At 63.4% G+C, this 10,717-nt stretch overlaps 3 non-coding genes across 3 annotated transcripts; all 3 read right to left on the bottom strand.

Annotated features, from left to right (window-relative positions):
- Nucleotides 1-3,458: 3,458 nt before the first annotated feature.
- LOC142863373 (5S ribosomal RNA) lies at nucleotides 3,459-3,577 on the bottom strand. Its single transcript, XR_012914148.1, has one exon. It is a non-coding gene; the product is annotated as a 5S ribosomal RNA (ribosomal RNA).
- A 3,457-nt stretch (nucleotides 3,578-7,034) lies between these two features.
- On the bottom strand, nucleotides 7,035-7,153 carry LOC142863372 (5S ribosomal RNA). Its single transcript, XR_012914147.1, has one exon. It is a non-coding gene; the product is annotated as a 5S ribosomal RNA (ribosomal RNA).
- A 3,445-nt stretch (nucleotides 7,154-10,598) lies between these two features.
- LOC142863371 (5S ribosomal RNA) lies at nucleotides 10,599-10,717 on the bottom strand. The gene has a single exon (XR_012914146.1). It is a non-coding gene; the product is annotated as a 5S ribosomal RNA (ribosomal RNA).

Raw genomic sequence — 10,717 nt, 5'->3', positions numbered from 1 at the left:
GGCGGAGGGCGCCCCTGCCCCGCTCAAGAAGCCGAGCCTCTCTGCGCTTCCCCGCCGCCTCCTCCCCCCGCCCCAGGCCCCGCGCCGGCGCTGACCCGCACCGGGCCGGGCCTGTTGAGTTCACCGGCCGGGTCCGGCGGGCTCCGAGGGACGGGGGTGACAGGCGGGGCGGGGCGGGGCGGGGCGGGCAGGGAGCGGCGGGCCGGGGTGGGGGGCTGTCTTTCTATACACACACACACACACACACACACACACACACACACACTCACACTCACACTCACTCACTCACACTCACACAAGATGCGCCTCCACGGCTGGACTCGCCAAGGTGGAGACCTTCCAGCCCCCTTCCTCTCCTCGCCTGGCCCACCCCCAGCTCGTGGCCGCCGCCGCCGCCGCCGCCGCCGCCGATTGCGCACGCGCGGGTCGCCCGCCCTTTGACCCCAGGCAGGGGCCGCCATCCCCGACAACCCCTTTCAGCTGCGCCCCCCACCCTGTGGGTGGGCTGCCGCCTATTCCCCCGGGCCCGGGCTGGGGCACAGCGCATGGGGGAGGGGAGCGAGTGTATGGGGCGTCTCTCTCTCTCTCTAGGGATGTGTCCCATGGGTGGGGTGGCGTGGTTTGTGGGGCGCTGAAGAAATCAGTCCCCTCCATCTCCTACCTCTGGAAAACGCCCAAGCCCTTGGAGAACTGCCGGCAACGCGACCGTGGGGGCCGGGACCCTCCTCTGTGTCCTCCTGTGGCCCAGTCCAAGGGGCCTGGGCCTGGCCGGGGCTGCATTGGACCCCGACCACCCTGGCGTGTGGACTCGCTAAAAATCGGCGATTAGATATTGGATTCCAGCTTCATTGAGGTCATTTCACTAATGAGTGCACCGGAAAGAGTTTCCTAATCCATCTGTGAGGGTGGCAACTGAAAGAGAATTTTAAAGCTGACAGAATAGGCGAGGAAAGGCATAGGAGATTTCCACACCCAGTAAGGAAGCCTTTCCCGAAATGGAAGAAAGAAACGAGCAAACAGAAACACCGGTAGCCCGCCAGGATCAGAGTCTGCCCCCGAGAGAAAGTACCCTGACCAGGTTCACCCGTGGGTGGGTGGCGAGCTAGCGGCATTCAGAAGAGCGAGGCCCGCAGTCTGTGCAGAAGACACCTGCACTCGGGTGTGTGTGGCGGCACGATTCACAAGCAGCTCCAGATGTTAAGCCAAGGAGAAGCCAGGGAGTTCCCAACGCCCCAGGTGTCCTCAGCCCACGACTGGCTGCTGGGGGAATGCGCAGCCCGGCTCCTTGTCTCAGAGCCCTTGTCTCAGAGCGGGACAACCAGGAGGTGTGACGTACACCCCGGGGTTCCCAGGAGGATCAGGCTGAAGCTGGGACTTGGCCTGAAAGTGTCCCCTCGCATGGCCACCCCCTTCCCCTTCCTGCTCCTCTACTCCTGGTGCCCCTCCATCCAGGGGCCAGACCTTAAAGAGTCACCCGCAAGAGAATCCTGGTCCCAAAGGAGCCTTCTGGGGGACCCGTGCTGAGAGAGGTTGTGGGCATGGCCCGCTGGGGCTCTGCCCGACCCAGGGCTGAGAGATGCAACCTCCCAGCTCTGGGTCCCTGCAGGGGAAGCGTTGGCAAGCACAGGGCCAGTCCTCCAAAGGCCCAGGTGCAGGGAGCCCAGGCCAAGCAGCCTGTGGAAGAAGCCACCCCGGGAACACGACTGCAGGCCACGGCCCTTCCCACCTCCTCCTCCTCCTCCTCCTGCTCCTCCACCCCCCCCCGACCTCCCACCCCCCCACCCCACCCCCCGACATGGCGCAGGGCTCAGAGACACCTCAGACACTTGCTACCCAAAGTGCAAAGGGCATCAGTTGCTCCTCCAAACCGCCCCCCCTGCCCAGCAGACCGCGTTGTCCAGCCAGCCCCCGGGCCTCCCTGGGGTGCCCAGCACAAAAGTGCAGACAACCACCGGACCCTCAATCTCAGTTTTCGGATGTTTTTGCCACTCTGAGGACCCGCAGGCCAGCTGGGCCTTCTGGCAGGACAGAGAGCCCCGGAATCCGACGTGGAGAGCTGGGTGTACGTCCCCACGAGGAGGCGGTCCCCACCTCCGCGGCTCTCCCCTTGCGGGGGGGAAAAGCAGCCACGGGGCCTCAGAGAAGACACCAGGCTGGGCGCCCGCCCCACAGTGGGGGCACGTCCCCCGCAGGCCACTTAGCGCCGGCCGCCGGCCGGCGGACGGTTGGGTGGCGCGAGACGCTGCGGCCGCCCTGCTACCGGGTTCCTGGGAGGGCGTCCTGGAACCAGCGTCCACACCAAGCCCTTGGAAGGCCCAGGCGACGGAGGAGCCCCGTCAGGCAGGGGCCGAGGACGGTGACGGCCCGGGCGGGGAGGAGCGTGTCAGGCAGGGGCAGAGGACGGTGACAGGTGACAGGCCGGGCGGGAAGGAGTCAGTCAGGCAGGGGCCGAGGAGGAGACGGGCTGGGTAAGGGTTAGGGTTAGAGTCAGGGCACAAGTCACAATCGCAAAGACCTGGAAGCGACCCGAGTGCCCATCGACCCACGAGTGCGTAAATGAAATGTGGCGCGTGGACACCACGGAGTGCTATTCAGCTAGGAGGAGCAGCGGTGAGAGGGCACCTCTCGTGGTTCTCCTGGCCAGAGCTGGAACCCGTTCCAGTAAGCCAGGTAGCCCAAGAATGGACACACGAGCACCACGTGCTCGCGCTCACCAGCAAATGGGTACGAACCGATGGACACCTAAGTGGACACAGAGGAATCACCTTCATCGGGTGGGTGTCGGGCGGGTGGGGGGAGGGGATGGGCATACACCTCCATTAGGAATGGGGTGGGTGCGCACCGACTGGGGGATGGGCGCACTTGAGGCTCTGACCCGAGGGGGGAGGCTGGGAGAGGGCAACGTACCCGACCTTAACATTGGTACCCCCACAATACGCTGGAACAACATCAGAGGTAAATGAATAAGAACACAGGGGGGAGGGGGGCACGGGCAACACATGTCACCTTAATACTTGGACTCCCATCATCTGCTTGAAAAGAGAGAGAAAAGAAAATGCAATCATAGAGATAAGAGACACTTTTTAAAAATAATGAATCCGAAGAGAAAAGTAAAAGGAGGCCTGTGGAGCAGGTCTGGGTGTGACTCCGGATCCCCCAACATCAGGTGCCACCACCAAAGATTCCTACGTGTAGCCCATAGAACCCCAAAAGCAACGGGACGAGTTCTGGTCACATACTCCCTCAAAATGACATCCTGGCCTTCTTCTGGAACTCCCTCCCCTCTCAGACTCTCAAGGTTTCCTCCAGCGTGTCGGTTCCCACAGAGCAGACCTTTGGTCTGAGACGCCAGGCAGCGCGGCGGGCGCTGAGGGTGGGGGTGACCCCCACCCCGGGCCGCCGACTCGCTCCCAGAAAGGGGACAGAACAAGAGGCAAAACAAAAAAAAAAAAAGAAGAAGCCTACGGCACCCGGTATTCCCAGGCGGTCTCCCATCCAAGTACTAACCAGGCCCGACCCTGCTTAGCTTCCGAGACCAGACGAGATCGGGCGCGTTCAGGGTGGTGTGGCCCTAGACGGCGGAGGGCGCCCCTGCCCCGCTCAAGAAGCCGAGCCTCTCTGCGCTTCCCCGCCGCCTCCTCCCCCCGCCCCAGGCCCCGCGCCGGCGCTGACCCGCACCGGGCCGGGCCTGTTGAGTTCACCGGCCGGGTCCGGCGGGCTCCGAGGGACGGGGGTGACAGGCGGGGCGGGGCGGGGCGGGGCGGGCAGGGAGCGGCGGGCCGGGGTGGGGGGCTGTCTTTCTATACACACACACACACACACACACACACACACACACACACTCACACTCACACTCACTCACTCACACTCACACAAGATGCGCCTCCACGGCTGGACTCGCCAAGGTGGAGACCTTCCAGCCCCCTTCCTCTCCTCGCCTGGCCCACCCCCAGCTCGTGGCCGCCGCCGCCGCCGCCGCCGCCGCCGATTGCGCACGCGCGGGTCGCCCGCCCTTTGACCCCAGGCAGGGGCCGCCATCCCCGACAACCCCTTTCAGCTGCGCCCCCCACCCTGTGGGTGGGCTGCCGCCTATTCCCCCGGGCCCGGGCTGGGGCACAGCGCATGGGGGAGGGGAGCGAGTGTATGGGGCGTCTCTCTCTCTCTCTAGGGATGTGTCCCATGGGTGGGGTGGCGTGGTTTGTGGGGCGCTGAAGAAATCAGTCCCCTCCATCTCCTACCTCTGGAAAACGCCCAAGCCCTTGGAGAACTGCCGGCAACGCGACCGTGGGGGCCGGGACCCTCCTCTGTGTCCTCCTGTGGCCCAGTCCAAGGGGCCTGGGCCTGGCCGGGGCTGCATTGGACCCCGACCACCCTGGCGTGTGGACTCGCTAAAAATCGGCGATTAGATATTGGATTCCAGCTTCATTGAGGTCATTTCACTAATGAGTGCACCGGAAAGAGTTTCCTAATCCATCTGTGAGGGTGGCAACTGAAAGAGAATTTTAAAGCTGACAGAATAGGCGAGGAAAGGCATAGGAGATTTCCACACCCAGTAAGGAAGCCTTTCCCGAAATGGAAGAAAGAAACGAGCAAACAGAAACACCGGTAGCCCGCCAGGATCAGAGTCTGCCCCCGAGAGAAAGTACCCTGACCAGGTTCACCCGTGGGTGGGTGGCGAGCTAGCGGCATTCAGAAGAGCGAGGCCCGCAGTCTGTGCAGAAGACACCTGCACTCGGGTGTGTGTGGCGGCACGATTCACAAGCAGCTCCAGATGTTAAGCCAAGGAGAAGCCAGGGAGTTCCCAACGCCCCAGGTGTCCTCAGCCCACGACTGGCTGCTGGGGGAATGCGCAGCCCGGCTCCTTGTCTCAGAGCCCTTGTCTCAGAGCGGGACAACCAGGAGGTGTGACGTACACCCCGGGGTTCCCAGGAGGATCAGGCTGAAGCTGGGACTTGGCCTGAAAGTGTCCCCTCGCATGGCCACCCCCTTCCCCTTCCTGCTCCTCTACTCCTGGTGCCCCTCCATCCAGGGGCCAGACCTTAAAGAGTCACCCGCAAGAGAATCCTGGTCCCAAAGGAGCCTTCTGGGGGACCCGTGCTGAGAGAGGTTGTGGGCATGGCCCGCTGGGGCTCTGCCCGACCCAGGGCTGAGAGATGCAACCTCCCAGCTCTGGGTCCCTGCAGGGGAAGCGTTGGCAAGCACAGGGCCAGTCCTCCAAAGGCCCAGGTGCAGGGAGCCCAGGCCAAGCAGCCTGTGGAAGAAGCCACCCCGGGAACACGACTGCAGGCCACGGCCCTTCCCACCTCCTCCTCCTCCTCCTCCTGCTCCTCCACCCCCCCCGACCTCCCACCCCCCCACCCCACCCCCCGACATGGCGCAGGGCTCAGAGACACCTCAGACACTTGCTACCCAAAGTGCAAAGGGCATCAGTTGCTCCTCCAAACCGCCCCCCCTGCCCAGCAGACCGCGTTGTCCAGCCAGCCCCCGGGCCTCCCTGGGGTGCCCAGCACAAAAGTGCAGACAACCACCGGACCCTCAATCTCAGTTTTCGGATGTTTTTGCCACTCTGAGGACCCGCAGGCCAGCTGGGCCTTCTGGCAGGACAGAGAGCCCCGGAATCCGACGTGGAGAGCTGGGTGTACGTCCCCACGAGGAGGCGGTCCCCACCTCCGCGGCTCTCCCCTTGCGGGGGGGAAAAGCAGCCACGGGGCCTCAGAGAAGACACCAGGCTGGGCGCCCGCCCCACAGTGGGGGCACGTCCCCCGCAGGCCACTTAGCGCCGGCCGCCGGCCGGCGGACGGTTGGGTGGCGCGAGACGCTGCGGCCGCCCTGCTACCGGGTTCCTGGGAGGGCGTCCTGGAACCAGCGTCCACACCAAGCCCTTGGAAGGCCCAGGCGACGGAGGAGCCCCGTCAGGCAGGGGCCGAGGACGGTGACGGCCCGGGCGGGGAGGAGCGTGTCAGGCAGGGGCAGAGGACGGTGACAGGTGACAGGCCGGGCGGGAAGGAGTCAGTCAGGCAGGGGCCGAGGAGGAGACGGGCTGGGTAAGGGTTAGGGTTAGAGTCAGGGCACAAGTCACAATCGCAAAGACCTGGAAGCGACCCGAGTGCCCATCGACCCACGAGTGCGTAAATGAAATGTGGCGCGTGGACACCACGGAGTGCTATTCAGCTAGGAGGAGCAGCGGTGAGAGGGCACCTCTCGTGGTTCTCCTGGCCAGAGCTGGAACCCGTTCCAGTAAGCCAGGTAGCCCAAGAATGGACACACGAGCACCACGTGCTCGCGCTCACCAGCAAATGGGTACGAACCGATGGACACCTAAGTGGACACAGAGGAATCACCTTCATCGGGTGGGTGTCGGGCGGGTGGGGGGAGGGGATGGGCATACACCTCCATTAGGAATGGGGTGGGTGCGCACCGACTGGGGGATGGGCGCACTTGAGGCTCTGACCCGAGGGGGGAGGCTGGGAGAGGGCAACGTACCCGACCTTAACATTGGTACCCCCACAATACGCTGGAACAACATCAGAGGTAAATGAATAAGAACACAGGGGGGAGGGGGGCACGGGCAACACATGTCACCTTAATACTTGGACTCCCATCATCTGCTTGAAAAGAGAGAGAAAAGAAAATGCAATCATAGAGATAAGAGACACTTTTTAAAAATAATGAATCCGAAGAGAAAAGTAAAAGGAGGCCTGTGGAGCAGGTCTGGGTGTGACTCCGGATCCCCCAACATCAGGTGCCACCACCAAAGATTCCTACGTGTAGCCCATAGAACCCCAAAAGCAACGGGACGAGTTCTGGTCACATACTCCCTCAAAATGACATCCTGGCCTTCTTCTGGAACTCCCTCCCCTCTCAGACTCTCAAGGTTTCCTCCAGCGTGTCGGTTCCCACAGAGCAGACCTTTGGTCTGAGACGCCAGGCAGCGCGGCGGGCGCTGAGGGTGGGGGTGACCCCCACCCCGGGCCGCCGACTCGCTCCCAGAAAGGGGACAGAACAAGAGGCAAAACAAAAAAAAAAAAAGAAGAAGCCTACGGCACCCGGTATTCCCAGGCGGTCTCCCATCCAAGTACTAACCAGGCCCGACCCTGCTTAGCTTCCGAGACCAGACGAGATCGGGCGCGTTCAGGGTGGTGTGGCCCTAGACGGCGGAGGGCGCCCCTGCCCCGCTCAAGAAGCCGAGCCTCTCTGCGCTTCCCCGCCGCCTCCTCCCCCCGCCCCAGGCCCCGCGCCGGCGCTGACCCGCACCGGGCCGGGCCTGTTGAGTTCACCGGCCGGGTCCGGCGGGCTCCGAGGGACGGGGGTGACAGGCGGGGCGGGGCGGGGCGGGGCGGGCAGGGAGCGGCGGGCCGGGGTGGGGGGCTGTCTTTCTATACACACACACACACACACACACACACTCACACTCACACTCACTCACTCACACTCACACAAGATGCGCCTCCACGGCTGGACTCGCCAAGGTGGAGACCTTCCAGCCCCCTTCCTCTCCTCGCCTGGCCCACCCCCAGCTCGTGGCCGCCGCCGCCGCCGCCGCCGCCGCCGATTGCGCACGCGCGGGTCGCCCGCCCTTTGACCCCAGGCAGGGGCCGCCATCCCCGACAACCCCTTTCAGCTGCGCCCCCCACCCTGTGGGTGGGCTGCCGCCTATTCCCCCGGGCCCGGGCTGGGGCACAGCGCATGGGGGAGGGGAGCGAGTGTATGGGGCGTCTCTCTCTCTCTCTAGGGATGTGTCCCATGGGTGGGGTGGCGTGGTTTGTGGGGCGCTGAAGAAATCAGTCCCCTCCATCTCCTACCTCTGGAAAACGCCCAAGCCCTTGGAGAACTGCCGGCAACGCGACCGTGGGGGCCGGGACCCTCCTCTGTGTCCTCCTGTGGCCCAGTCCAAGGGGCCTGGGCCTGGCCGGGGCTGCATTGGACCCCGACCACCCTGGCGTGTGGACTCGCTAAAAATCGGCGATTAGATATTGGATTCCAGCTTCATTGAGGTCATTTCACTAATGAGTGCACCGGAAAGAGTTTCCTAATCCATCTGTGAGGGTGGCAACTGAAAGAGAATTTTAAAGCTGACAGAATAGGCGAGGAAAGGCATAGGAGATTTCCACACCCAGTAAGGAAGCCTTTCCCGAAATGGAAGAAAGAAACGAGCAAACAGAAACACCGGTAGCCCGCCAGGATCAGAGTCTGCCCCCGAGAGAAAGTACCCTGACCAGGTTCACCCGTGGGTGGGTGGCGAGCTAGCGGCATTCAGAAGAGCGAGGCCCGCAGTCTGTGCAGAAGACACCTGCACTCGGGTGTGTGTGGCGGCACGATTCACAAGCAGCTCCAGATGTTAAGCCAAGGAGAAGCCAGGGAGTTCCCAACGCCCCAGGTGTCCTCAGCCCACGACTGGCTGCTGGGGGAATGCGCAGCCCGGCTCCTTGTCTCAGAGCCCTTGTCTCAGAGCGGGACAACCAGGAGGTGTGACGTACACCCCGGGGTTCCCAGGAGGATCAGGCTGAAGCTGGGACTTGGCCTGAAAGTGTCCCCTCGCATGGCCACCCCCTTCCCCTTCCTGCTCCTCTACTCCTGGTGCCCCTCCATCCAGGGGCCAGACCTTAAAGAGTCACCCGCAAGAGAATCCTGGTCCCAAAGGAGCCTTCTGGGGGACCCGTGCTGAGAGAGGTTGTGGGCATGGCCCGCTGGGGCTCTGCCCGACCCAGGGCTGAGAGATGCAACCTCCCAGCTCTGGGTCCCTGCAGGGGAAGCGTTGGCAAGCACAGGGCCAGTCCTCCAAAGGCCCAGGTGCAGGGAGCCCAGGCCAAGCAGCCTGTGGAAGAAGCCACCCCGGGAACACGACTGCAGGCCACGGCCCTTCCCACCTCCTCCTCCTCCTCCTCCTGCTCCTCCACCCCCCCCGACCTCCCACCCCCCCACCCCACCCCCCGACATGGCGCAGGGCTCAGAGACACCTCAGACACTTGCTACCCAAAGTGCAAAGGGCATCAGTTGCTCCTCCAAACCGCCCCCCCTGCCCAGCAGACCGCGTTGTCCAGCCAGCCCCCGGGCCTCCCTGGGGTGCCCAGCACAAAAGTGCAGACAACCACCGGACCCTCAATCTCAGTTTTCGGATGTTTTTGCCACTCTGAGGACCCGCAGGCCAGCTGGGCCTTCTGGCAGGACAGAGAGCCCCGGAATCCGACGTGGAGAGCTGGGTGTACGTCCCCACGAGGAGGCGGTCCCCACCTCCGCGGCTCTCCCCTTGCGGGGGGGAAAAGCAGCCACGGGGCCTCAGAGAAGACACCAGGCTGGGCGCCCGCCCCACAGTGGGGGCACGTCCCCCGCAGGCCACTTAGCGCCGGCCGCCGGCCGGCGGACGGTTGGGTGGCGCGAGACGCTGCGGCCGCCCTGCTACCGGGTTCCTGGGAGGGCGTCCTGGAACCAGCGTCCACACCAAGCCCTTGGAAGGCCCAGGCGACGGAGGAGCCCCGTCAGGCAGGGGCCGAGGACGGTGACGGCCCGGGCGGGGAGGAGCGTGTCAGGCAGGGGCAGAGGACGGTGACAGGTGACAGGCCGGGCGGGAAGGAGTCAGTCAGGCAGGGGCCGAGGAGGAGACGGGCTGGGTAAGGGTTAGGGTTAGAGTCAGGGCACAAGTCACAATCGCAAAGACCTGGAAGCGACCCGAGTGCCCATCGACCCACGAGTGCGTAAATGAAATGTGGCGCGTGGACACCACGGAGTGCTATTCAGCTAGGAGGAGCAGCGGTGAGAGGGCACCTCTCGTGGTTCTCCTGGCCAGAGCTGGAACCCGTTCCAGTAAGCCAGGTAGCCCAAGAATGGACACACGAGCACCACGTGCTCGCGCTCACCAGCAAATGGGTACGAACCGATGGACACCTAAGTGGACACAGAGGAATCACCTTCATCGGGTGGGTGTCGGGCGGGTGGGGGGAGGGGATGGGCATACACCTCCATTAGGAATGGGGTGGGTGCGCACCGACTGGGGGATGGGCGCACTTGAGGCTCTGACCCGAGGGGGGAGGCTGGGAGAGGGCAACGTACCCGACCTTAACATTGGTACCCCCACAATACGCTGGAACAACATCAGAGGTAAATGAATAAGAACACAGGGGGGAGGGGGGCACGGGCAACACATGTCACCTTAATACTTGGACTCCCATCATCTGCTTGAAAAGAGAGAGAAAAGAAAATGCAATCATAGAGATAAGAGACACTTTTTAAAAATAATGAATCCGAAGAGAAAAGTAAAAGGAGGCCTGTGGAGCAGGTCTGGGTGTGACTCCGGATCCCCCAACATCAGGTGCCACCACCAAAGATTCCTACGTGTAGCCCATAGAACCCCAAAAGCAACGGGACGAGTTCTGGTCACATACTCCCTCAAAATGACATCCTGGCCTTCTTCTGGAACTCCCTCCCCTCTCAGACTCTCAAGGTTTCCTCCAGCGTGTCGGTTCCCACAGAGCAGACCTTTGGTCTGAGACGCCAGGCAGCGCGGCGGGCGCTGAGGGTGGGGGTGACCCCCACCCCGGGCCGCCGACTCGCTCCCAGAAAGGGGACAGAACAAGAGGCAAAACAAAAAAAAAAAAAGAAGAAGCCTACGGCACCCGGTATTCCCAGGCGGTCTCCCATCCAAGTACTAACCAGGCCCGACCCTGCTTAGCTTCCGAGACCAGACGAGATCGGGCGCGTTCAGGGTGGTGTGGCCCTAGAC

The sequence above is a fragment of the Microcebus murinus genome, chromosome 21 (genome assembly GCF_040939455.1).
Source record: "Microcebus murinus isolate Inina chromosome 21, M.murinus_Inina_mat1.0, whole genome shotgun sequence".
Taxonomy (NCBI): domain Eukaryota; kingdom Metazoa; phylum Chordata; class Mammalia; order Primates; family Cheirogaleidae; genus Microcebus; species Microcebus murinus.
The sequence above is the reverse complement of the archived record's forward strand: the minus strand, read 5'-3'. Positions and strand labels throughout refer to the sequence as shown.